The sequence below is a fragment of the Cupressus sempervirens genome, chromosome 10 (assembly GCF_028749045.1).
Source record: "Cupressus sempervirens isolate cs-2001-9-10 chromosome 10, ASM2874904v1, whole genome shotgun sequence".
Lineage (NCBI taxonomy): Eukaryota > Viridiplantae > Streptophyta > Pinopsida > Cupressales > Cupressaceae > Cupressus > Cupressus sempervirens.
Window position 1 is genome coordinate 670,538,008 of NC_143127.1, and position 27,104 is coordinate 670,565,111.

The window sequence follows — 27,104 nt, forward strand, 5'->3', positions numbered from 1 at the left end:
TCACTACTTAACCTCATAGATATAGACGAGGTCTTATTAAAAGGAACAAAAACAAAAAACTCCTATAATTATGACATCCTCATGAAGGAAAGTTAGTTACAACTTAAGAATGCAAGCATGCAATTATAAATACATTAATTATCCCTTAAATTCCCCACAAATATAGGTCATAGAAAATGCTAGATCTACTCTTTTATCTAACTTTAAACAGCTTGAAGGAATCCAAGTATAATACTTTGCGTGTTTAACCGATCACTTTGACACTTGCTTCCTTTCTCAATCGGTTTATTAGGTCTCTCTTTTTTATTCATTAAAATAGGTCCCTTCTCACTTTGCCACCAAGTCTCCAGCTACAACAGTGTCATAATGCTTCTCATTAATACCATCAATGTCTTAGAACTATTCCTTCGTAGTTTTTTTTTTATTAAGTCCAGCTTAGCTTATATTCTTGCGATCAACATTTAGTGCACATAAAAATTCTCTCAAAAATTTATTTGCATTTATTAGTTTACAAAGAAAAGACATTAATTATTCAACTAACAATTTTTGCAATATCTTCGGTTATAGGAAGATCTACCCATATCAAACATTCATGAAGAAAGATTTTACAAAATGAACCCCTTTTTAGATATAATTCCAATTATAATTTTTATGCCCTATGTCCAGACTTTATACATAAAAAGTTCAAAACACTTATAATAAAAGGTGATAAAGTTCAGTATGTTATAGACAAATGTTCACAAAAAGGGCCAAAAAGACTTCTATTTCTTCATGTCATTACACATGTTTACTAAGAGTGGATAATCCTCCATTGAGCACATAAGTTAGTGTGATGATGGGAGGATAAGCTTACATAAGTGTTTCACATAAAAAGATGTTTTAGACACCATGTGCTTAATTAGAGTGTGAACAACGGTGTTGTCTACATGACAATTCAGATAATTATGCAAACTCTTGTGCTTATATAAACACCATGTGCTAAATTAGAGTTGCTAACTCTTGTGTCATCAACATGAAAACTCATATGACTACACATACTCCTAGGTGTCTAACTAATAATAATAAAATAATGTATTAACCTAAGTAAAATTAAATAAATTGTTATAATAATTAATTATTTACACTAACACCCCCCCTTAAGTGCAACTTAGGGGAATGCATTTAAGCTTATGAAAGCTATAATGAAAATGCATGATGGGTCCCAGCTACTAGGCCATGTTAGGTACCCATGTAAAAATGTAATGCAATATAATGCAATCTCTTTGCAAATAGAGAAAGAGGGAAAATATTATGGGAAAAACCCTCCCCCAAAAAGAGAGATGAAGAAACAAGATGCATAGATGGATGGAGTAATTAAGACCCCACCATTACAACATACATCATGTATATACAATAGAGAAGTATGAGAAGAACACAATCTTAGAAGGGGAAAAGGTCCCCCCCATAAGAGAGAAGAAGGAGAAGAAGGAGAAAGGAGACAAGGTAGTCCACCGCCCTACCCCAAATGTAGAATGTTGATCAGTGATAGTTGCTCCAAGATGAATGTAGAAGTTAATCCATAACGGTTAAATAATGTTCCTCCCTTTAGGAAGAAACAATGTCATAGGTACATATGAGATGCTTCCTTAATGTGTAGAAAGAATCTTGAAGATGAATGGTGTCTCTAAAAACTGCTCAACTATCCCTATGTAGATACTGATGGTTGTCCCTTCCAACACTGCTAAAAATAACAAGTTCAGATCTTGCAAGGATTGATGTAGAACATATCCCAAAGAACCAATTTTCACCTCAAATAATAAAGAGACCTCCTACAACTATTGTACATAAGGATCCACAATCATATAAACCTAGTAAGACTGATCATGTAGAGAATGGACAAGATGGATAGAGTATTCCCTCGTAACAACTGAAGAAGGATCTTCTTCATTAAAGAAAAGATGTATATCATCAATAATGTCTCCCAAATCTACTATTTATGACTCCACAAACAAACCTAAAATATTTTTTATGTAGTCATCCCCTAATTTTGGAACTGGAAGACAAGGTGTACCCAACTATATGAATTACATGGACCTATCACTGTAGCAATGTATGCATGTGCAATTTTTTGATGTTTTGACTTCATCCTGCATGTGCCAATAGGATCCCCCATATCTAAATCTATTGATCCCCCATTTATGAATTTGTTGAATCACTATCACTATTATCACTATTAGTTTCCATAATATATGAAGTATGGAGAGGATTAGAGGATAAGCTAGGTGAACTTTCCTCAAACTGAACATTCCTGTCTATAAATATCTTAGTAGTCTCAGGATCCATAAGTTTATATGCCTTAACACTTTTTTCATATCCAATTAAAGTACAAGGCCTTGGTGGTGGTGCCTTGAATTCCCTTGAAGATATCTATGCCCATGTTGGACAACCAAAAACACTAAAGTGTTTCACAACTAGTTTTCTTTCGCACCATGCCTCAAATGGAGTCATTACATCTAAGAAATTATGAGGAGACCTATTAAGTATGTGATTGGAACTACTTATAGCTTTGACTTCAAGTGATGGATCAAGAGACTTAGCTTGAATCATGCACCTCGCCATTGACTTAAGAGTTCTAATCCTCATTGCTACAACATTTGTCTTTTGTGGACTAAATGCTACAAGATTTTGAAGATCAATACCCTCAAGTTCTCAAAAGTCTCTATGTCTTGAGTTCACATATCTACTTCCATTTTCCATACAAAGAATCTTGATGGCTTTACTTGATTACTTCTCAACATGACTCTTGAAGGCTTGAAATTTATCAAACAGTTCATTCTTGCGATCAAGATAGTAGACCCACACGTAGTGTGAAAAGTCATCAATGAAAGTTAGGATATAGTGACCTTTGGTAACTAATGTCACTAAAAAAGGGCATGCTAGAACCATGTGAACCAACTCAACAACAACTTTCTCTCCAAGACATCGCTTTGTCTTAATTTTATTCTAGATGGATAGCCATTTAACAAGTTGAACATTCACCCTTAGAAAAGCTAATTATAGGTAGAACTTTGACCATATTTTTTGAGCTAAGTTGATGAAGATAGAAAAAGGAAAAATGTCCATACCACTCATGCCATAATTTACTTTGTGATTGTGAATGTGTCAACAAGGCATGCAAAGGAGACTTAGGCATAAAGTGGGAGAAAGAATAAAGCCTTGTAGCATGATTAACTTTACCCATTGAAACCAATGAATCATCCTTAAGATTTTGTACCATTATTGAATTAGGAATAAACTCAACTTTATTTCCACCTCCACAGTGAGTGATTGGTAAATTGAAAGGAGATTAGTGCTAAGGTGAGGAACATAGAGAAGATCTTTGAACTCTCCATTTTCCATCTCAACTTTTTATTTGCCTACAACTTCCACTTGTGTATCATTCCCTACAAAGATGTAAGGTATCTTAGATTTCTTTAATGAAGAAAAGTGTCCTTTTGAAGAGCCCATATGATGTGAGGCACCTAAGTCAATAATCCATTCCCCTAAAGAACTTGAACTTATCATAAATGCTTGGCCTTTTCCCTTTGAAGTGGATGGATTTGAATCCTTGGAAGCATTTGGCACATTGATTTTATTCTTCCTAAGTAAGTTTTCTAACTCATCTATTCTCTTAGTCTTGCAATGATGCTCATCATGATTTGGTTTCTTGCAATATGCACAAAATAATTTATCCTTCTTGTCGTTGTTTCCCTTCTTGTTGGAAGAAGAATTATCTTGTTGTGAGGAGGAAGATTGTTATTTCTTTGATTATGATTTTGGCTTTCACTACTTTTTCTTGCTGTTGGTAAAACTTTTTCCACCTTGATTTGATTTTACTAGCCACCAATGTTGTAGTTTTGGATGACTTCATAATTCCCATATCTATCAACGTGGATTGTTCTAACATCAACATTTCTACAAATGTATCAAATGAAGGCTTAGTGCAAGCACTTCAAATGGTCAACCTATGAGTGTTGTAACTCAAAAAAGAAATGCATACTCTAAAGATAGCTTCTTCAATATGTGATGAATCAATCTATCATCCTTCATGGGATTACCACAATCCTTAAATAGTGCTCTTAATTTATTGGCTTTGTTGACATAGTCTTGAATTGTGTACAAATTCTTAAGATCCAATAGAAGTAGATCATTATCAATTTGGAATCCCTTTTCCTCATCCACCTTACCATACACACCTTCAAGTTTCTCCCAAGCACCCTTGGCATCCTTAAATGTAGAAATATGGAAGAATAGATCTCTATGAACACAACTCCTAATAACTCCTAAAGCCTAGTTGTCTTTAACAACTTGCCAATCAACTTGTGCAACAAAATAAGTGGGTTTTCCAATTGTACCATCAACATATAGATTCAAACATATTTTCATTAGTCTACTCCATACAATATTACAATATCTTTCCATGTAGTATAATTTTATGAAGTTAAAAGTGGATTTTTAGGTGAACCTATGATGCAAAGAATTAAACAAGTACAAGAGAGGAAGAGAGACATAAGAACACAAGACACACCCCGCTATTAACTCAATCAAAGAACCCCTCAAAAAATGATGCTTTTGGCACTTTATATGTAGTGCATTTACAATATGCCACTTTTCAAAATGGAAAAAAGTGGGCTTCTAATTTTTTTGTTTACAACCTCCTCTTGGAGTTCAAATCTGGTACTTAGCAATGTAGCTTAGATGTACAACAATTTTGAAGTTTTATTAAAGAAAGATAATGAAAAAAAGGACCTATTTCTAAAAGTGGTATTTCTATCCAAACAAGTCTATAATTTTATTGCAAATCTAGAAAGTAAGGAAAATTTATGCACTTTCAAAAAAAAATGGAACTTGATTATGTGTCTAGATGAGCCCGTACTAAGCCTTTGAGGTTGTAAAAATCAAGATTTTTGATTTGTAGAAAAATTGAGGGGTAGAGATCTCAAACATCTTGCACCAATGTGTAGACCACAAAATTCTAGCCCAAAATAAAAAAAATTGCTCAAAAAAAGGAGTCCATATGAGGGAGATATTGCTATTTGAAAATCACCTCTACAATTATTTTTCCTAAATCACTATCATCATGCCTCCAAAAATCACATGACTCTAAATTTCACCTCATATGTCTGATTTTGATGAAACAAAAGTTAATTTGGAGGTTTTTTGACCTTCTAAATGTGATGCCAATATCTTATTTCCACAAGGAAGCTCCAATCTTAACCTGCTAAAAATCTCTCCTATTGGCCCGATGGCCAAAATTTTTCTAAAAAATAATGCAGATCCAAAAAAATTGCAAAGATTAAAATAAAAAATGTAGATTTGAAAATGAATTGCATATATCTAATGAGATCATACCAATTTTGCAAATTAGGCCTTTGGGTTTTAGTTTGCAAAATTTTTTTGCCATAGATTTGACTATGGCATAGGGTAGGCAAATTTATAGTCAAAATTTATTGAGTCAATGCTTTGAACATAGTGGTGAGGTTTGCTTTGGCTTTAGACACTCCCAATGACTGCGATACTCTAGATCTAAATTGAGGTCCTCCATGAGGTGAAGCAAAAATGGTCTCAATGGCTATGTGAAGAGAAGCTCCCTAAGCTCTAATACCATGTAAAGATTTTCCTTAGGGAAAAATCACCAAAGATCAAGAAGCTCAAGCACTAGCACAATATGGAACAATAAAGTATGATTATAATAACAATATGAAATTAAATTGATGTACATATACACTAGGAGTGCATGTGTATAAAGGCCTCTATAATGACTAGGAGTCAACAAAGTGATAAGACTCACAACTCAACACATGTCCACTAAGAGTGGATTATCCTCCGTTGAGCACATAAGTTAGTGTGATGATGATAGGATAAGATTACATAGGTGTATCATGTAAAAAGATGTTGTAGACACCATGTGTTAAATTAGAGTTGCTAACTCTTGTGTTGTCAACAAGACAACTCATATGAGTATGCATACTTTTAGGTGTCTAGCTAATAAATATTAAAATAATGCATTGACCTAAGAAAAATTAAGTTACACTAACACCTCATACCTACCAATAATTTCTTGAACCAAATAACATCTGAATAATTAATTGCTACTGCCATATATTCTGTCTGTTGTGGACTGAGAAATGCAATTTTGCTTCTTGCTTTTCCAAGACACTAGTCTTTTACCAAGAAGGAATGCTCTACCATTGGTGCTCTTTCTATCATCAAGAATTCCTACCAAATCAACATCTATGAAGGATTTCAAATCCAAATTGCTTCCTTTTTGTACCACAATCCATATTCTTTAGTACCTTCCAGATACCTCATGATTATCTTGATTTTCATCATGTGATTTTCTTTAAGATTTTCAGAGAATCATTCCACCACACCAACTACTAATGCAACATTAGGCCTTTTGTGCACTACATATTAAAATTTTCTAATCATTGATATATATGTGGTTTTATCTACCTCCTTGGAATCATAATTTTTGGAAAGTTTATGTCTAGTAGACATAGGTGTTCCAACTGGTCTTTAATTTTCCATTCTAAACTTCTATAGTATCTCCTTGATATATTTGGATTGAGTAATGTAGATAGCATAATTTTTCTATTGAATCTATAGTCAAACAAAGAATTTTATCTCTCTAGACATGGATATCTCAAATCCTTTACTCATCTCTTCTAAAAATTCCTTAGATAAGTCATCATTTCCTATAAATAAAGTGTCATCAACAAATATTTCTATGAATATAATCTTCTTGTCCAGTCCTTCTTTGATATACAAACTATTGTTATCATATGTTCTTTGAAACCAATCTTTATCAAGTAACTATGAAGTCTTTCATATCAATCTCTACGAGCTTGCTTGAGACCATATAATGGTTTGTGTAATTTGTAGGCCATATCTTTTTCTATGATCTACAAAACTTTAAGGTTGTTCTATGTAGACTTCCTCATCAAGAATTTCATTCAAGAATGTAGATTTTACATCCATTTGATAAACTTTAAATCCTCTATGTGTTGCATAAGCTAGTAAAGTTCTAACACCTTCTAATCTTACAATAGGAGAAAAAGTTTCACCATAATCAATACCGTCTTCTTGAGAATAACCATTACAAACTAACCTTGTTTTGTTTCTGGAAACTTCTCCATCTTCATATAGCTTATTTTTAAAAACCCATTTTGCACCAGTTATATTTTTATCCTTGGGTCTAGGAACAAGAGTCCAAGTCTTATTCTTTGATATATGTTCTATTTCTTCATTCATATCTTTAATCCAACTTTGATTATCTAAAGCATCTTTAGCATTTCTATGTTTAAATTTAGCAAGAAAACATCTACTTTTCAATTTATTTCTTGTCATTATTCCATCTGACTTATTTTCAATCATCTAATTAGGTGCATGATGCCTTTTGACATATCTTTCTATGATAGGTACTTTGGATTTGGAATTTTTCCCACTAACCCCTTTGTGATCTTCTATATCAAGCTTGGGTCCTATTGTCTAGGACTTAGGTCCATCAAACTCAATTTTCTCTGGAAATAGCTTGGTAGCTAGTGACTATGACTCAAATCCTTTAGACTGGGATTGGGGTTGCACTGGATGCAACTTGGTAGCTATTGGAGATTTTGTGGACTTGGGAGGTAAATCCTCTTGACTTCCAAATATATTTGGAAATATATCAAGTTCATAATAAGAAAATATTCTGTAATCCTTAGGTTCTTTATTGCTCTCTTTGTCACTCTTTTCTACAAACTAATCAATTCTCACATCTACACTTTCTATGATTTAATGAGTGGATAAATTCAAACATTTTTATGCTTGAATTTTGTAGGATTATCCTAGGAATATTCCTTCATCACCTTTGACAAAAAAATTGTCTTTCCTAGATTCCTTCAAGATATAATTTTTGCTACCAAATACTTTCAAGTAACTTACATTAGGTTTTTAGCCATACCATAGTTCATAAGGAGATTTGTTTGAGTGTTTCTTCAACTATACTCTATTCAAGGTATGCACTGCAGTATTGACTATTTCCTTCTAGTATTTGGTTGCAACATTCTTTTCTATCATCAAGGTTCTTGTACAATCCATGATGGATCTATTCCTTCTTTATGCTATGCCATTCTGCTAGGGTGTACTAGACATTGATACTTGTCTCTTAATTCCTTTTTCAATATAGGATTAATTGAACTCATTGGAAATAAATTCACCACCTCTATCTAATCTCAAACATTTTGGCTTCTTTCTAGTTTCTTTCTCTACTCTTGCTAGATATGACATAAATTTCTAAAATACTTTAGACTTTTATTTCAAATACATTATAGTCATCATTCTAGAGTAATCATCAACAAAAGGAATAAAGAACTTATCTCTACTATAACTCTCTATTCCAATAGGTACTCAAAGGTCTATATGTACTAGCTTCAAGACTTCTTCTAAATGATAGTCTTTTCTTTTGAAACTTGTCTTCCCCATCTTACCAATTTGACAATTTTTGCATGGACCCATATCAAGTTTCCTTAGCCTATGAATACCTCTTACTCTTTTCTTCTTGTTTATATTGATTAGATTATCAAAGTTCAAATGACATAACCTTTTATGCCACAACCAGCTTTCTTCTACTTAAGAAATAAAACATGAACTTTCACTAAGATCTAGGTAGAATAGGTTACCTTTTGTTTGTTTTCCAAACCCAACTAGATTTCTTTTTCCATCTATTAACTTGGCCTTCCCATTCATTAATTCTACTTTAAGTCCAATTTTATTCAATTGTTCCAAACTCAATAGATTATGCTTAGTCCTTAAACCCAATAGGATTATCACGTCTAAGTTTATTGGTTTGGTGAGCTACAACCTTTTCCTTTTATGCAATAAGGTTCATTGTTTACAAATCTCACACTACCTCCATCATAATGTTTCATGAGTTCAAATTTTGTTTTATCCCAGTCATATGATGTGAGAAACCATTATCAATAATCCATGTATCATTTTTCTAACATGAGAGATAAGTGCCATTTTATCTCCTTCATCATCAGATTCATCTTTTATAGCAATATAAACCATTTCATCATCTTCACTACTATTTGAGTCATTAGCTATAAAACAAGATTTCTTACCTTTGTCCTTGTAGTCCTTGAAATTTTTGATATCCTTATTTCCTTTGTACTTGATTTTCTTCTTTTCATCTTTTTCTTCTCTCTTTGGATATCTTACAAAAATGTGTCCAACTTCTCCACAAGAGAAACAGTTTAAATGAATTTTACCTTTATATTTTCCTTTGCCTTTGTGATACCCTCTTGCAAGTAATGTTGAAATCGCTTCACGATTATTGTTAGAAATTTCTTCCTCTTTACTTTCAGATTTTTTTCTTTTAGAATTTTTTTCTTTCTTCTTGAGTGATACCTTGGCTTCAAATAAAGAATCAAGATTGCTAGAACTAGGAGTATAATAATCATAGTTATCTAGTTCAAATGTTGTCAATCTTCCAACTAGAGCATGCAAAGTTTTTTGTTTATTTGGATCACATCTTGTATCTTGAATAGAAAACACTTTGATTACATAGATAGCATGAAGGATTCTGAGTACCTTTCTTATCACTGTTGCTGTTAGAAATAAACAATACTAAGAGGGGGGAATGAATTAGTATTTTCAATCCTTTTATACACAACTGAATTTTTTCAATTACTTTACCACATACATGAAAGAGAATACCAATAGTGCTAAAAAAAAATCAACCATACAAGAAGAGAGTTATAACATTATGTTTTGTTAACTAGGAAAACCTTGGCCAAGGAATAACCCCAGTGGGGATGAAACCCACAAGATGATTCACTATACAAAGGATCTAGTTAAGGATATTGATCCTTTTAGGAGTCTATGAAGCATGCATAGTGTCTCAAGTACCTATTTGGAGACTAGGCATTGTTAGGAACCTCAACCCTATTAGGAGTCGGTAGATCATATACAATTGTGTGCAAGAAGATTCCACTACCCTAACATGCAACTATACAATAAGATCATCAAGAAATAAGTATACATACAATACTGAGATACTTATTGTGCTTTGCAAATCTTTTGACTAAAAATTCTTCATAGAAGAGTGACTACACACATATGAATTTGCATCATATTTTCACATAACAATGATTTTCATCATATGTCATAATATCACATTCACTTGTTACTCTCATTTCACAAGATCATATCAAGTTCACAATCACTGATTATACTTTTTGCACTTCACTTATATCTAACTTCACAAATGAAGCTCTTTACTTATACAAGTCATATTGGTAAATTATTCCTTAGTTGATTCATATAACACCCTTAGAGTCATCTCATTAAGAAATGGTAATTCAAAATAATAAATCAAGTCATTTAACACATTCTGTTGATATGATTTGTTTTGCATTGTGTCATCACTGCATTACTAATTACTTCATAACTTGGACTTAGTTGATCATACAGACATGCACACTAGTATATGTCATCAGTATGATGTCATGCATCCTTGATTAACTATGCAAGAGAATATTCTAAGGGAATATTTTGCTATCATCAAATCTATCATGTTGTTGTGATGTTGTCTAATACTTAGATAATTTTTCTTCACAAATGAACATGACTAATCTGCAAAACAAATATGTTGCTATAAATGAAAATCATGTTACTTACCTTAGTTGATTGATTGGATATATTTCCAAGAATCTCCCCCTTTGGCATTGATGGCAACATTTTGGGAAAATTTGCTAAGTCCCAAACATGTTGTCATACCAAACAAAACAAATAAACATAACATAGTAAAAAGATTATATTCATGTTTTAAGAGGATTAGATCCCCTATAACTCTAATTACAATTTATTGCTCCCACTTACAAATTACAGTAAAAGCTTACTACTATATATATATATTTCCTTATTTTTCTCTTTATAATTAATTAAAATTTTCCATATATCTCCCCCTTTGACATCAATGACAAAGGTATCACAAAAGGAAAAGACTATCAAAATCTGGTACCTACATAAAAACTTGGAAAAAAATACTAAAGTTGGTTTTTAACTATGCAAAGTGTTTCTTCCAACTTTCTTTTAGTGCATTAGATACATTGATTAGCACACATAAAGCATATGCGGCTAACTATACAACATTGAAGTCTATAGCCAAAAACTTGTCATATGAAGATTTTGCCGAGAAGCATTCCTCCAACTGATTCTCCAACAATGTTAATTGTGGGAACAAGTGTTCTCTTAGGAGAGTGAATCTCTTCAGGGTTTTTTCTCTTTCTTCTTACATATTCCTTATTCTATCATGAAGTGTCTACATTGTGTGCTCAATGGTATCTATCTTTTGATTCTACTTAAGAAAGTTGTCAGTGAGCATCTAAAGTCCAGCCACCTTTTCTTTGATTTGATCATCAAATTCTTAGAGATGAATGTATGCCAAGTTGCACTTAGAATATGTTTTTTTCCTTCCTCTATACACTATCTCAATGCCTTAATACATATACTCAAAATTTTCTATGTCATTCCTCAAATTAGTGTGCATAGTATTAAGAAGTTTACCATCATGCTCTGTTTGTGCTTGAATTGAAGCCACATTAGAAAGTGTTGTAAATTCATTATCAAAAGATTTACACAAAATTTTTTCACACTATTGAATATCGATAGTGGTGTCAACAAGGGTTACTACCTTCTCCACTATGTCCAAAACTAAAGTGAGAGTCTTCTCAATAGACTTGACTGACTTCTTTTTCTTAAGAAGTTTAGTTAAAGAAGATATGAGATTCTTTACTTCATCTTCTTCATCTGATTGTACTGCTACTATTATTTCTTGGATAGGTGGTGTGGAGGGTGTTATTTCTACTTCTATCAAGGGTATACTTGAGGTAGCTACTTCAATGCTAGGCTCAATTTTCTTCTTAGAACATGCATCTTCTTTCTTAGGTTCTTGATCTATTTCTTCATTAGAGCTACTATAGTCAACAAAATTTCCAACAATGCTAGCACCAAACTCTTTGAATTGGTCCTCAGTTCTTTCAACTATCACATTGGTGTTATCTACTTGCATAGATTCCCTACCAATGGTTATATGTAGTGAATCACTTAAACTTGGTGTTCAAAACTATGAGGAGGACTTCATGCTGTAGGACTAGCTTCCTATATCTGCACACATTCTTAGATTCTTTAGGCACATGGCTTTCATTTTCTATCTGCACACTCTTTTCTATCATTAGCTTTTCCTTCCCTAGTTGCACACTCTTTTTACGCATTTTGGACATGTACGAGACTATAGCCTTTTTAGTTTCCATGTTCATTTCTTCATAATTTCCTCTCATGAGGAAAATGGATCTCTTTTTGAGTCTCAACAATGGTGCTATACCTTTCAATTTTTTTGTTATTTCTTCCTCACTATTTACAATGCATAACTTTCTCACTATGTTAATTCTTATTTGATTGTCTTCCTCCAATACTTTTCCTTTTCTATTTCTTAATCTATTATACAAATCTTCAGGTATATGACCTCTTATATTGTCAAATCTCTTACCTTTAAGAATCATATTTCTAACTACAACATTTTCTAGCTGTCTTCTATCCATATTATTGTACAAGTCATAGTATTTATTTAGTTGCACAATTTTTTTATCATTAATAATTTGTATGTTTAGACTCTCCACCTTGGTTTTCCATGCTTTGCATCCTGCTGATGTCTTTGCTTCTTGATCGGCTAGATCTACTGGTTTGTCACCAGTGTCTTCCTTAGATTTAGAAGAAATAATTTTTAAGGTTCTTCTCTTCTTGCTTGGACCACTTGTAGTCTTCTTGACTCTCTTCCTAGGAGGGATTCCAAACCTTTCAAGTCCTGTATATTTTTTAGATGTAGGTGCTTCCTTAGTTTTTACTACATTCCTTTGTGATTGCTACTGCACAACTATTGCATATGGCACAGTGGGTGCTTGTGCATTTGTTTGGGAAATTTTGACCTCTTCAGTAGGTCCTTCCATTGCAATGGGTGTAGGGGTCAATAGCTCTATTTGATCACCGGTCTTCATTTCCATAGCTATCCCTTTCACCTCATCAAATTCTTTTCTTATCATTCCTGATTCTTTTAATATAGAATCAATCACCTTTTCCACCTTTTTCTTAGAGTCCTTTATTATTTGGCTGGTTTTGACTTCTCTCATTTTCTCAAAATATGTCCCCCATGTAGGACATTTAGAATCAACTTCTGAGTGAAGGATTATCTGCACATACCCTTCAATTAATTCCTCACTCATCTCATAACCCATAGGTTCAATGAACTTTACTCTAGGAACTACAACTTCCATGCAAGTGAAATCTATTTCAACCATAAAACACAATTCATCCTTGTATTTTTCTAATAGTACAGGGGGTATCCTATATCTTTGCTTTATTTTTGCTTGGAAAGACTTCATTATTCTATCAATGTCATTGTCTCTGACTATTTCAAGTCTTGACCTAAATGTGCAAGTGATTAACTACATTGCACACTCGCTTTTATCCTAATTCATGATTCTAGGAAACTTCTTAGATGCATAGAAGAATATGTGAATTAGTACGGATTCAAACCTAAAGACTACATTCCTAGATTTCTTGATTTTTGATATATTGTCCAATAATTATGTTTAGATAATGCCACATAAATTAACATCTGCACCTCTTACTACCAGGCAAGGTACATGAAGAAATATTGCAAGGATTGAATCTATCCTAGATCCATGATTAAATTTGTACCCCAAGAGTTTGAAAATCAATCTTACACCTTCATCTTGAATGTGATTGACCTTCATGTTTCTACCATCAAAACATGTGTTGAGATTTGTGTCAACTATCTTGCGCACATTCTTGATATTTACTAGATTACTTCCTTCATTACATAGATTTGTGACCTTGTGAATTAGGTCATTATCAATACATATGATAGAGTCTCCCAACCATAAAAGATCATCATGTATTCTTCTCAGAATTATCCATGTCCATTCATGATTGTTAAAGTTTGTGTAGAACTAACTAGGTTAAGTTGTTTTAGATAACCATATTTAGGTTTCAATGACGACTCATTTTTGCACATCTTCTCTAATTCCTTATGTATTTCCATATCACCTATGCTTTCAATCTTGCCATGGATACAACTTCTTATATCCTTGACATAAAGGACATTTTTTGGGACATGCAAAAATGCACCAATAGGGTCATCAAGGAATGAGACAAATGGGTGTTTCTTGAAATTGTATCTAGGTCTATTGCTTACATTAAAATTAACTTGTCTTGCCATTTCTGAGAGATTATGTTCAACAATTTAGAAAATACCTTAATTTCATGTATTAAGGTTTTTAATGACATCATGTAATTATAGGCCTCTTTAATTCTTCAAATCTTGCTTCGATCTCACACTCAAAATTGACACAAATAAATGATGTCTATAAATCAATTTGCATCCTTTAAATCTTTCACAATCTGTACTTTGCACTAAATGCATGTCTATCACTAGTTCGGTGTATTGTCTTTATACAATAGAGAGGTTATTCTTCTTTTATATCCTTATCATAATCTTATCAGGAAATGCACACTTCATTGTAGACTTCTCTCAATGTCTACTGCATACCATCAACTGTGTAACCTTTGACACTTTCTCTAACATCAATTATCAATAACTGATACTCTGTTTCATTGAGAATGCTTAATTTTGGTAAGAGGAGTCACAAACAATAAGTGACTTCATTGTCTTGTTAGGTACATCTTCTATAACTATATGAGAGCTTCATGTTTCCTTTTCCTTTATAAATGATTCCTTTAGTTCATTTATCTACTCCTTCACATCATTTCTTCTATTGTTCCTTCCATAATTTTGATTCCTATTTAGGTCTCTTCTATCCATTCTATAAAAATTTGTTGTGTGTCCAAAGTTATTACATAACTGATAGATAGGTACATTTCTTTTCTATTCATTCTACTAGTCGTCAGGTGCTCTACAATTCCTTTCAATGTGTCCAAGATTGTTGCATCTATAACAAACAATTCATTTATCTGCTCCTTCACATCATTTCTTCTATTGTTGCTTCCATAATTATGATTCCTATTTAGGTCTCTTCTATCCATTTTGTAAAATTTTGTTGTGTGTCCAAAGTTATTACATAACTAACATATAGGTACATTTCTTTTCTATTCATTCTACTAGTCATCAGGTGCTCTACAATTCCTTGCAATGTGTCCAAGATTGTTGCATCTATAACAAACAATTTGTTTTCTTTCTCCACTTTCATTACCATGAGATCTTCTTCTATTTCTTGCATGGTTAGTGTTCCTAAATATCCTACTATTTGCATTATTACTATCAAATTTAGGTTTCTTACAATTTACTATATAATGATCATATCCATGACAATATAGCAATAAAACTTTGAAATAGGTTTGAAAGAATTATCTTTGCAATTGACTTCAATGTCTTCAAGTTCATCACACTAGGTATAAGATTCCTTTCTTCTATTGTCCATATCATGATTAGATTTTTTATCTTTCTTAGAATGAGTTTCATTCTCTTTGTCCTTAGATTTATCATCTATCTTACTTAGGTCCTTATCGATTTTAGGAGTATTAGATTCTTTTCTCTCAATAGATTTCTTGGTAGATTGACCAAGAAAGAATCTAAGTCTAGTCTTGCCATAATGGGGTCTTTGTGCACATATTTGTTCTTCAATCTTATCATTGTTGGCATATAATTTCTCAAGTTTCTGTTTGGTTTGTACAAACTCACCTTTCACAATAGTGTTGTATTTCTCTAATTCTACATGTTCTAACTTAAAAGATTTCAATTCAGATGTTACCTTGCTTAACTAGGATCTCAAATCTACATTTTCAACTTTAATTTTAGAGTCATTCTCTCTCCATTTTTCTTAAGACTCAGCTTAAGTTCAACTATTTTTAATTCATCTTTTAGGATCTCATTTTCTTTCTTTAGATCTTCAATATCATCATGACTAGTTCGCTTACTAGATTCATTTTGCTTCAGGTCATCTATTTTGTCTTTTAGTTCACCAATGTAGGCTTTTTCATCCTTGTATCTATCCTTAAGGCCATCTCTTTCATTGGTAAGGAGATCAATCTATTCAAGTGCTTCATCAAGATTCTTCTTCAATTTTTCCATATCCATAGGGATCTTATTCAAGTTGTTAAGCTTCTTTTGAATAACCAAGCTCTAACACCAATTGTTAGAAATAGACAATACTGAGGGGTGGGGGGGTGAATCAGTATTTTCAATCCTTTTATCCACAACTAAATTTTGTTAATTACTTTACCACATACAAGAAGAGAACTCATAACACCATGTTTTGTTAACTAGGGAAACCTTGGTGGGGATGAAACCCACAAGATGATTCACTATATAAAGGATCTCGTTAAAGATATTGACCTTGTTAGGAGTCTATGAAGCATGTATAGTGTCTCAAGTCCCTATTAGGAGAGTAGGCCTTCTTAGAAGTCTCAACCCTATTACGAGTTGGTAGATCATATACAAATGTGTGCACGAAGAGCCCAGTGCCCTAATATGCAACTATACAATAAGATCATCAAGAAATAATTATACATACAATACTGAGATACTTGTTGTGCTTCAAAAAAATTTTGACTAAAAATTCTTCATATAAGAGTGACTATGCACATATCAATCTACATCATATCTCACACAACAATGCTTCACATCATATATCATAATATCACATTCACTTGTTACTGTCATTTCACAAGGTCATATCAAGTTCACAAACACTAATTATACTTTTCACACTTCTTCACTTATATCTAACTTCACAAATGAAGTTCTTTACTTATTCCAAACACATTGGTAAATTCTTCCTTAGTCTGCTCACATAACATCCTTAGAGTCAACTCATTGAGAAATGGTCATTCAAAATAATAAATCAAGTCATTTAACACATTCTGTTGATATACTTTATTCTGTGTCATCACTACATTACTAATTCCTACATAACTTAGACTTGGTTGATCATACAGACATGTGCACTAGTATATGCCATCAGTCTGATGTCATGCATCCTTGGTTAAGGGACTCTTTTGCTATTATCAAATTTGTCATTTTGTTGTGATGTTTTCTAATAGTTAGACAATTCTCCTTTACAAATGAACATGAATAATCTGCAAAAGAAATATGTTTCTGTTGAGATAATGGGTGTTGCACACATTGCATAATATTGTTATTTTATTATGTAATGTTGTACCTAGATGGACGTGCAACATGTAAAGATTCCCATAGAATATTCTTGATGAGTTGTATTGTAACATTGTGAAAATATTTCATGTAATTATTTAATATTGGGGGAAAAGAATTAAATGTCCAATATTAAATGTGGGGTCAGTGGGTTAGGTAGCACATGGTTTATGTAATACCACATGGTGGTTTTGTGGGACTTGCTACTATATAAGCAGCCACAAGGGTAGTTGTTGTAGAGAGTAAGAGTGACAAGGAGAAGACAAAAGGCAAGAGTCGAGCGAGACAAGGCTTGACAGGTTAGCCAAGGGAGCATTTGTGAAGGTTGAAAGCATGGCATGGGATGTGTGGATTCATGCTTGTTCACATAGTTTGCTTGGTTGTGGCTATGGCCATGAAGGCTTCCATGGTTGTATGACAATGGTATTTTTTTCTGAATAATACACGGTGATGGATGCTTTTGGAGGCTGGGTTTTTTCTCTCAATGAGGGTTTCCCAGGGTATATCTTGTGTCACATTTTATGGGTATGTTGTCTATTCTCCTGCATGTGGATTTTAATTTCCATGTTTATTTCAGATCTATTATGGGTTATGTGGAAACGGCTATATTCTTTATTGCCAAGTTTCCTTACAAGTGGTATCAGAGCTATGGCTTTATTATTGTAACCCTAGATTGAATCTATGAGAATGCATGAGAGGATAAAAGAAAGGGCAAGATATATGAATGATTTATTGCAGATCTGAGGACTTTGGATTTTCTATTATGATGGGATGCTAAAATATTTGGGCATGTGAAATTGTTGGACAAAAATATTTTTCGGATGTTTCATTTAAATGAGGGTTTTGGGGGGTAACATGTAGAAATGACCTCTTGGGTAAAAACAGACCTCACCATTGGATTCGGGTCAAAATTTTTATAAATTTTGATATATAATATGCCCTAGTTTGGCTATGTTCAGAGGAAATGAAAGAGTTTTTTAGTTTCAGCCCATGATGGTCGTCGAATTTAATCCCGTCGGAATTTTCATCACTAAAAAAATTAAAAATGAAAAATCGTACTGAAAATGGCAAAAAGACTGTCTTAGTAAAATGGCCATAACTTTCTCTCAGAATATCAGATTTCAAAGTTCTTATAGGCGTTGGAAAGATAATTCAGAGTACTACAAGATGGTATAGGTTTGGTTCTATGATTTTAAAATTTTGTTAGGTTTTAAGAGCTCTAAAGTCAGATGTTGTTCATTTTGAGCACGAATTGGAGCATAACTTAGGCATATAGAGTCAGATTTTAGACTTCAAGTAGTCAACAGAAAGCTCTTGGAGAGCTCTACACATTGGTTCAGATTTGGTGTAGGTTTGGCATGATTTATTTGATGATATATTTATCTGAACAGTTTATAGATATATTTTGACTATGGTAACATTGTGAGTTTATGGCATTGGAGATTTAAGTTTTGATGTCATTGTATACTCAGTTCATATTGGTCTCATGATGATATGGTTATTAGTGTTGGATTTGGATATGCATGATGACTTGTTGGATCTACAAGTTGTGCAATGTTGTAAGCGGTCTATACTTACAAGTTGCATTTATAGCTTGGTTATGGGTTGTCTTTGCCCATTGATCTTTCATTATTGATACATATTCGGCTTGGTGGCTTGGATTTGGGTTGTCTATGCCCTGAGTCACATGATTTTATCTTTATGTAGAAGGGATGAGATGTTGTTACCAGGTACAGTCATGGTAGAGGATTGTGGTTGACTATGCTGACAGGTTGGACATATTGAGAGCTAGATGCTTGGTTCATGGATGTGATCATGGTGTCATGGATTTTGGCATGACATGAGTGGTTATACAGATACATCCTTGATGTTTATTAGCTTGGATTTATGATATAGTTATGGTGGTATATCTTCTTGGTTAAGGATCATAGTTATTTGGTTTCTTTTGAGGAGCTCATGATGTGCACTTTGAGTTCTTTGATGGTTTGATGCCTTGGTTGATTCTCATGGTTAGAGGATGGTATTCTTCATCATGATGTCATGGATAGCTTGGATACATAGTTTAGTGGGAGCTTGTGACAGTGATGGGGTGACAGTGCAGGATTAGTTCCTGGTTTGATTTATATCTTCTTGGTTTGGAGAGGATGGATTTTATGATGCCATAGGTGACTTGGTACCATGGTTGAGTGGGAGTTTTTTTTTTGGCATTGATATATTTATTGAGTGTTTGCAGATGTTGGAGGTTTGTCTTAGATCCTATTGCTACAGAAGCATCTTTGACATTTGCATGGTGCACTTGTTATCTTCATGGTGTTTGAAGATGGTTAGATCTTGAGGACTCATGGAGTTCTTGGTTATTTTCATGGTATGTGGAGATGGTTCTTCCTGGTATGTGGAGATGGTTTTCTTCATGGTGTGTGGAGATGGTTGCATCTTGAGGACTCATAGGGTCCTTGGCAAAGGTGTGGTTTATGCTTTTATTTGGCATGTTATCCTTGGTGTGAGGATGATTTTATTATTATGTCATGGTATACTCTTGATACGCGTTTAGAGTTGTGACATGTTATGGTGTGTTCATATGGAGCATGTTATCTCTTTAGTTGAGATGGTAAGATCATGTTGTCATGTTTATGTTCCTGAGGCCATGGTTAGAACTTTGACATTGATCTTGGTTTAGTTTCTTGGTATTGAGTACACTAATCATAAGCTGGATACTTCATGATATTGCTATGTTGCATTTGGATTTGGCATGGATTGATTGGTTACAGGTGCTCATGGATACTTAGAGACAGTGGTTACGCTGATTTCTCTTGGATTAGAGAAGTATTTGTTGGGACGGTTGATGGTTTCAGCAGGAAGTCCGAGGGGCAGTCACCTGATATGGACTTGAGAGGAGATTTTTCTTAGATGAGTCTTGGTTGGAGACTTGGGTATCTTGATGAGCATTCTCATTCCCCACTCTTGGTCTACTTGGAGGTTTGCTACTTGAGAGGTATAGCCCATTGTTTCTCTTAGTTGCATTATATTTATGCTTGTCTTTCATGGAAATGGATCTTGAGCTATGGTACATGAGTTAGTTCTGGAGGGTTCATTTGAGAGATGGTTTAGCATTGGTTATCTCCATGTGCATATGTTGTTATGCTGGTTTAGTTTGGGAGATAGTTTTATATTGGGCATATTCCTTGGATTAGGAATGGTTTTATTGAGTTTGATCTTCTTTTGAGAGGCTTACATCCATGATTAGTTATATGGTATGGTTTGGGTGTTGTTGAGGCTTCTTGTTGGAGTTTTATGGAGGAGATCATACTTGCATAGTTTACATCTAGAGGTGTGTGTAGAAGGACATAATACAGGTTATGATTTGCATGGTTTCTCTGGTCTTGGTTATCTTCCTGGATGTTCAATTTTGCTTACATTGGATTTGAGATTGGTTAGAGATTGTGATCACTGGTTTGTGCTCATGTATGTCATGTGAGAGATGACATGGTTATTTCTTTCTCTTTCCTCTATTGGTTATGGAGAACTTGGGAGAGCATTGGAGACTTGTTATGAGAGTTGTTCTTGCAGGATATCAATTTATGTATTGTGGATGTCCTTGATGCTACATGGATTCACTTCTTTGAGATGTGTTGAGTGAATTGGTTATAGATTTGACATTATCTTTTGCAGTGGGAGCTTCTTGGTATATATGTGGTAGGTATTTCTCTTGAGGCTTGTGATTGCAGGTTATAGATTGGATATGTCAGTGATATGAGATTCACTTGTTATACCTTTGAGGTATGGATAGTTGGATGGGTTTGGCACTTGCTGTGAGTGCTATTTCAGCTATGGATATTTTGACAACTATGGATATATGTGATTACCTTTGGATTAGGTCTTTTGTGCTTGGCATTTCAGTTGGTACAAGATTTTATGATCTTCTAATGCGACAGGTTGGGTAGTTTTCTCTTTGGATGGCTTCTATGTGTGTCCAGTGGGAGTGGCATAATAGGAGGTGAGATCATTCATGTTCGAGATGCTGGATACTTTGATTTTGTTGCGGGTACCAGGATGGAGCACTTGGTGTATTTTGATCCATTATGGTGGATGTGCTGGGAGGGATTGTTCCCTTGTTCTTTTGTGTGGCTACAGATTGACCCTATGCAATGTATACAACAAGTGGGAGATTGTTGAGATAATGGGTGTTGCACACATTGCATAATATTGTTATTTTATTATGTAATGTTGTACCTAGATGGACGTGCAACATGTAAAGATTCCCATAGAATATTCTTGATGAGTTTTATTGTAACATTGTGAAAATATTTCATGTAATTATTTAATATTGGGGGAAAAGAATTAAATGTCCAATATTAAATGTGGGGTCAGTGGGTTAGGTAGCACATGGTTTTAGCACATGGTTTATGTAATACCACGTGGTGGTTTTGTGAGACTTGCTACTATATAAGTAGCCACAAGGGTAGTTGTTGTAGAGAGTAAGAGTGACAAGGAGAAGACAAAAGGCAAGAGTCGAGTGAGACAAGGCTTGGCAGGTTAGCCAAGGGAGCATTTGTGAAGGTTGAAAGCATGGCATGGGATGTGTGGATTCATGCTTGTTCACATAGTTTGCTCGGTTGTGGCTATGGCCATGAAGGCTTCCATGGTTGTATGGCAATGGTATTTTTTGCTGAATAATACATGGTGATGGATGCTTTTGGAGGCTGGGTTTTTTCCCTCAATGAGGTTTTCCCAGGGTATATCTTGTGTCACATTTTATGGGTATGTTGTCTATTCTCCTGCATATGGATTTTAATTTCCATGTTTATTTCAGATCTATTATGGGTTATGTGGAAACGACTATATTCTTTATTGCCAAGTTTCCTTACAGTTTCCATAAATAAAAACCATGATACTTACCTTATTTTATTGATTGGACATATTGCCAATAGTTACATCTTTAATTGTTTCTCCAGAGGCTTTGATGGCACTAGCACTGGCTTTGGTTCTCTAAACATATTTTGTAATGTTTTCATCCTCTCTCATTTTTATCTTACCAAACTAATGTCTCAAGCTTTATTACGTGGCTCTTTTTACATTAACATCACCTTCATAGATATCCTTAGGTTTTGTCCACATTTCATGAGTAGTAGTACATCCATTGACTTCATCAAATTCAACATAGTTAAGAGTTGATGCTATATCAACATCATGATATTATGATTTTTATTTTCAACAATTTCTTCTATAGTCATTGTACTAGAAGGAGTTACGTAAGAAGTGTTTAAGTATTTCAAACCTAAATCACATATGGTTTCTAGATGCAACTTCATAAATTCCTTTCATGTTGCATAGTTGTCTCTATTCAACTTGGGAACCTCTCTTCTGTAAGACATCTGGATTTCTAGCTTAAGTCCTTGAAACCTTATCTACAAGCACCGAGAAGCTTTGATACTAATTATTGGAAATATAAGAGGGGAGGGGTGAATTAGTTGCCACTAAAATAAATTCTAGATCCCCTAGATGTCAATACAAATCAAAACATAAACTCCGATTAAAATGAATTTTGTTGTTACTTGGCAAACACATAGGCACTTGATTTATACTAGCAAATGTTGTAACTTGATAAAAATTGAAATAACTCAACAACTCCTTAACATGAAAATCTTAAGATATTATCTATGATTAATCTTACTTAACTTAGTTGCATACACATAAAAGAAATATCATGAACACAAGTGACACCAAGACTTATCATGGAAATCCAAGTTTGGAAAAACCACCATTTACAACTAGGTATTGATTTTCACTCTTCTAAAGTGAGGGCTGTTAGGAGCCAACCCTATTAAATGTTACAAAACATGTTGTTAGGTGTGACTCTATTAGAGGATTCAATCACCTTATTAGGAGTGGCCTTGTGAGAGGTCTTTAGACTCTTCAATCTAGAAATGCCAGCTTGTTAGAGGATTTACAAATAGATGTTAAGACAACCCTGTTAAGAGATTAAGACCATTGATATAATGGTTAGAAAGTAACAATGAGATGACCTAATTTCTATTTCAACTAAATTTCTGATTACAAGTCTCAATTCTAGCTTGTACGCTTGATCCTTATTGATTGAATATATCTTTGCAACTCAACAAGGATATTCTACTTCCCCTTCTAATTCTCTTCCTCTAAGAATCTTCAAATCTTGTATTATGTTTCATACATTCAATCCTCAACTTGACCTTATATTTATATCTTACACATTGTTAACTTGGATTTAAAACAACTTAGAATACTTAATATTTATCTCCTTGGTTGGCTAGAACTAACAAACAAATTAATTAAACTTAATATGCCAAAATAAGAAAATCCTTCAGTAGCCAACCTTGCTTGGTAGATACTAACTCAAAATGATTTTTCTTATCTTAACCATGTGAACTTGGTTAACAATGCATATCCATAAAGTTCCTTTGGTAACCAATTGAGCTTGGTTAACACTAGTTCCATCCAACATTTTCTTTATTAAATGAGTGAGCTTTTGAGTAACACTCAACTTGTGCAAACCTTTCTTTGACCACCAAGTGAATTCAATAGACACTAACTTCTAAACTTGGCAAACTTTGGAATGCTTGACTGGCATAGAAAACTATCTTCAATGCTTGAGTGAGCTTAACATGCATTTACTGACAATGATATGTCATTTTTTGTAACATCAAAGGCAATACACAATTAATAAATTATTTCTAGCATGAATCTAGGGCACAAATGACATTAGGGCAACAAAAATTAGGGAGTTTTCTTGGGTGTTGATGTTTTTTCAACTATTGAACAACAAAAGCTCAATACCAAAACAATAATACTCACAAACCTAAGGACTAGCTACTTCACATTAACAATTGTGTTTGCATATTATCTGGAAACAACTTCAACAAAACTAGGACTAGTTCTCTACTCTTTAGGCTTTGCAAAATCAAGGTGGGTATACCTAAGGGATAACTCAAACTGAATGCTATTGTATGAGAATTCTATTAGTTTCATTTTTATTCTCATCCTATATCTTTGAAATTATATATAGTTTATCCATTCTTTTACATTTTCAAATGATACACATTCCATATAAGTAGATTTGGTTACAATTCTTCTTAGATTTGCAAGTACTTCCAATAATAGCAGCTAACTAAAGCTAAAATGTCTCATGCAAACAATTTTTGACCACCTCTGAAACTCATCAAAATAGTAAAATAGAATTGATTTTGATTTTAGACTTGATGCTTATTCATGATCTATCTATCCGCAGACTAGATTAGTTAGAACAATGCATATTCCATTGGGACTCGGAGTTTACTCCAATTTATAGATCTGATTTGTTGCATTACAACAAATATTATTAGTAATTCTTATTGGAATTTTTTCTTATGGAAATCCTTTCTACTACCATAGAAATCCCATCAAATTCACTAAAGCCTTTACTTAATTCATTAAATTAATAGCAATAATGAATTGACATACAAGCTAAGTGAATTGCCCTCAATTGGACAAACTTACACAATATCAGAATAACTAGGTAATAACAAAGGAGATAAAATTCAACAAGAACATGTATGGGGACAAGTCAATTTTGTATTAATTTTCCTTGAAAATTGTATATAATTGTAATAAAACTCAGAATAACTCTAGAAAAGGGCAGAAAGACTACATAACATCAATGTATTCTTAGAAAATTTATAGAGAAGATACATCATGAAGTTTGCTACAATAACTAAACCAAACCATACTTAGTATAAAACTAAAATTCCATTAGAAATCGGACCTTTCTCTAGCCTTGGAATCTCACTTATATAGTGTGAGATACAACAAGCTTTAGGCATAGAGAACTGATAGGTGTCCTTTTACAAAAGGTATTTACACTTTGCAAATAGTCACAAAAGGAAAAGAACTTTGTGTAATAGAAAATTAATACATCAAGTAATTCTTTGGTAGGTCCCATTTCTATTACATCTTCATAAGCTATTGGTTCTTTGGTTGGCTGCTACTATTCTGAAGCTTTGGCATAGGTAGCTACTATAGTGGCCAATGATGAATCTTGTTGTAGCACTTGAAAATCAATTTCTACTCGAGGTTTTTCATTATTTTCATCCTAAACTGACAAAACTACTTTTACTCTTGGTTGTTCCTCTATCATGTCCACATCCTAGGCCTCTGAACCTATAATTGAAATTGATTTTTGACCTTTATCTTCACCCTCTCTCTGATTTGGTGTTGTTATATCAATAATTTGTACTTCATCCTTCTACACCTCATCATCATCTATTTTAGCTTCTTCCAACTATTCATCATAAGCAATATATGCCATCCACTTGTCAAAAAGTGTGTCATCTAGCCAATTAGTTCTAGAATATCCTATTGCTTCTTGATAACATACTCACCCTCTTTATCAATATCAATAAAATCTTGTTTCAAAGAATCAAAGAATATTTGGGCTTTCACCATTTCTTCTTTTGTGGTGGCCCACCATGCATGTCCTATTTCATTGATGACTTTATTCATTCTGAGACAAAATAAATCATCTAATTCCTTGGCCCATTCATTTTTATTCTTTAATTTATTCTTTCTATCTAAAGCACGAGGGAATAAATCAAATTTATAACTCTTATATTTATTCAAGTAGCCAACTATTCTTCATTGTAGGTGAACTCTTTTATCATCAAATTCTGGAAGATCATTAACAATATCATAGGTTTTTTCAATTTGATGATGCGAAGACCTTATGATAAAGTAGCACAAGAATGCCATTTCTTTCCTCCTCTTTCCCCACTTATTCACGATAGGCTTCAAGGCCTAATCATTGGCTTTTATTTCATCCCATATGTTTATTTTTCTTGCTAGTTAATCATAAAATAATGGCCATTACATTTTATCTCCTAGATACATGAGAGCTTTTCCCAATTTGTCTTCATATTGCACATTTAACTCTACATGTAAAGCCCACAATTTGCTCTTTTCTTCTTCAAAATCTTTAGCTGTGTAATACCTATGGCCTTTGTAGGGTATCTGGCATCTTTATGAGAGGAGTGAATTTAAAAGGTTCCACTAGAAGGTGATGATATATGATTCTTGGCCTGGAAGACCTCCCCATTACCTTATTTTCAAGTTCAATTCTTTTTTGAACTTCTTTATTATAGGCCTTTAAAACTCTCTCATACTTAGTCTATAGTTCAAACATTGTCTTTTCTTCTTTTTTTGTGGTAGCCAAAACAAACTAAGGTGTTCCAACACCCATGTGAGCTACCTGCATAGGGGAAGTATTTTCTACTCTTGTCACAATGATATTCCCATTAATCTTGAGTCATCTAGCTATGATGAAACAACCCTAGATCTCTTCCCATATAAATAAGGTGGCCTAATCCTCACTAAATGTAGTACCTTGTAATTCTTTCTTGCTTGGATCTTGCAGGTCCAATTTATTTGAAACAAAATTAAAAATTAAAGCATCTTCTATATCCAAATTGGGTAGTAGTAGAATATTTGATGCTTTTACCATCTACCTCCCTTCTTCAGGGGTTATACTTTGGAATTCCTTTATCATTTTTCCTTTTACCTAATTTTGCAAGGCTACTTCCTCCAGTTCAAGATGTTTTGTTCTCAACTTGTTACACCTTTCCTCATACTTTCCTATGTTTTCTCACCATGCAAACTGGTGGAAGGCTCTGGATTTAACAAATCTATCATCTAACAAAAATTGATTACTAGCTTGCTCTAAAATAGGGTCTAATTCCCTTCCTTTATAATTTGCTACTATTAAATCTAAACTTGGCATAGGAAGCTCCTGGGGGTTTCCTTCATCTATTTCTGCCCGAGTAATGAAAACTCCTCCTTGTGACCCCAGTTG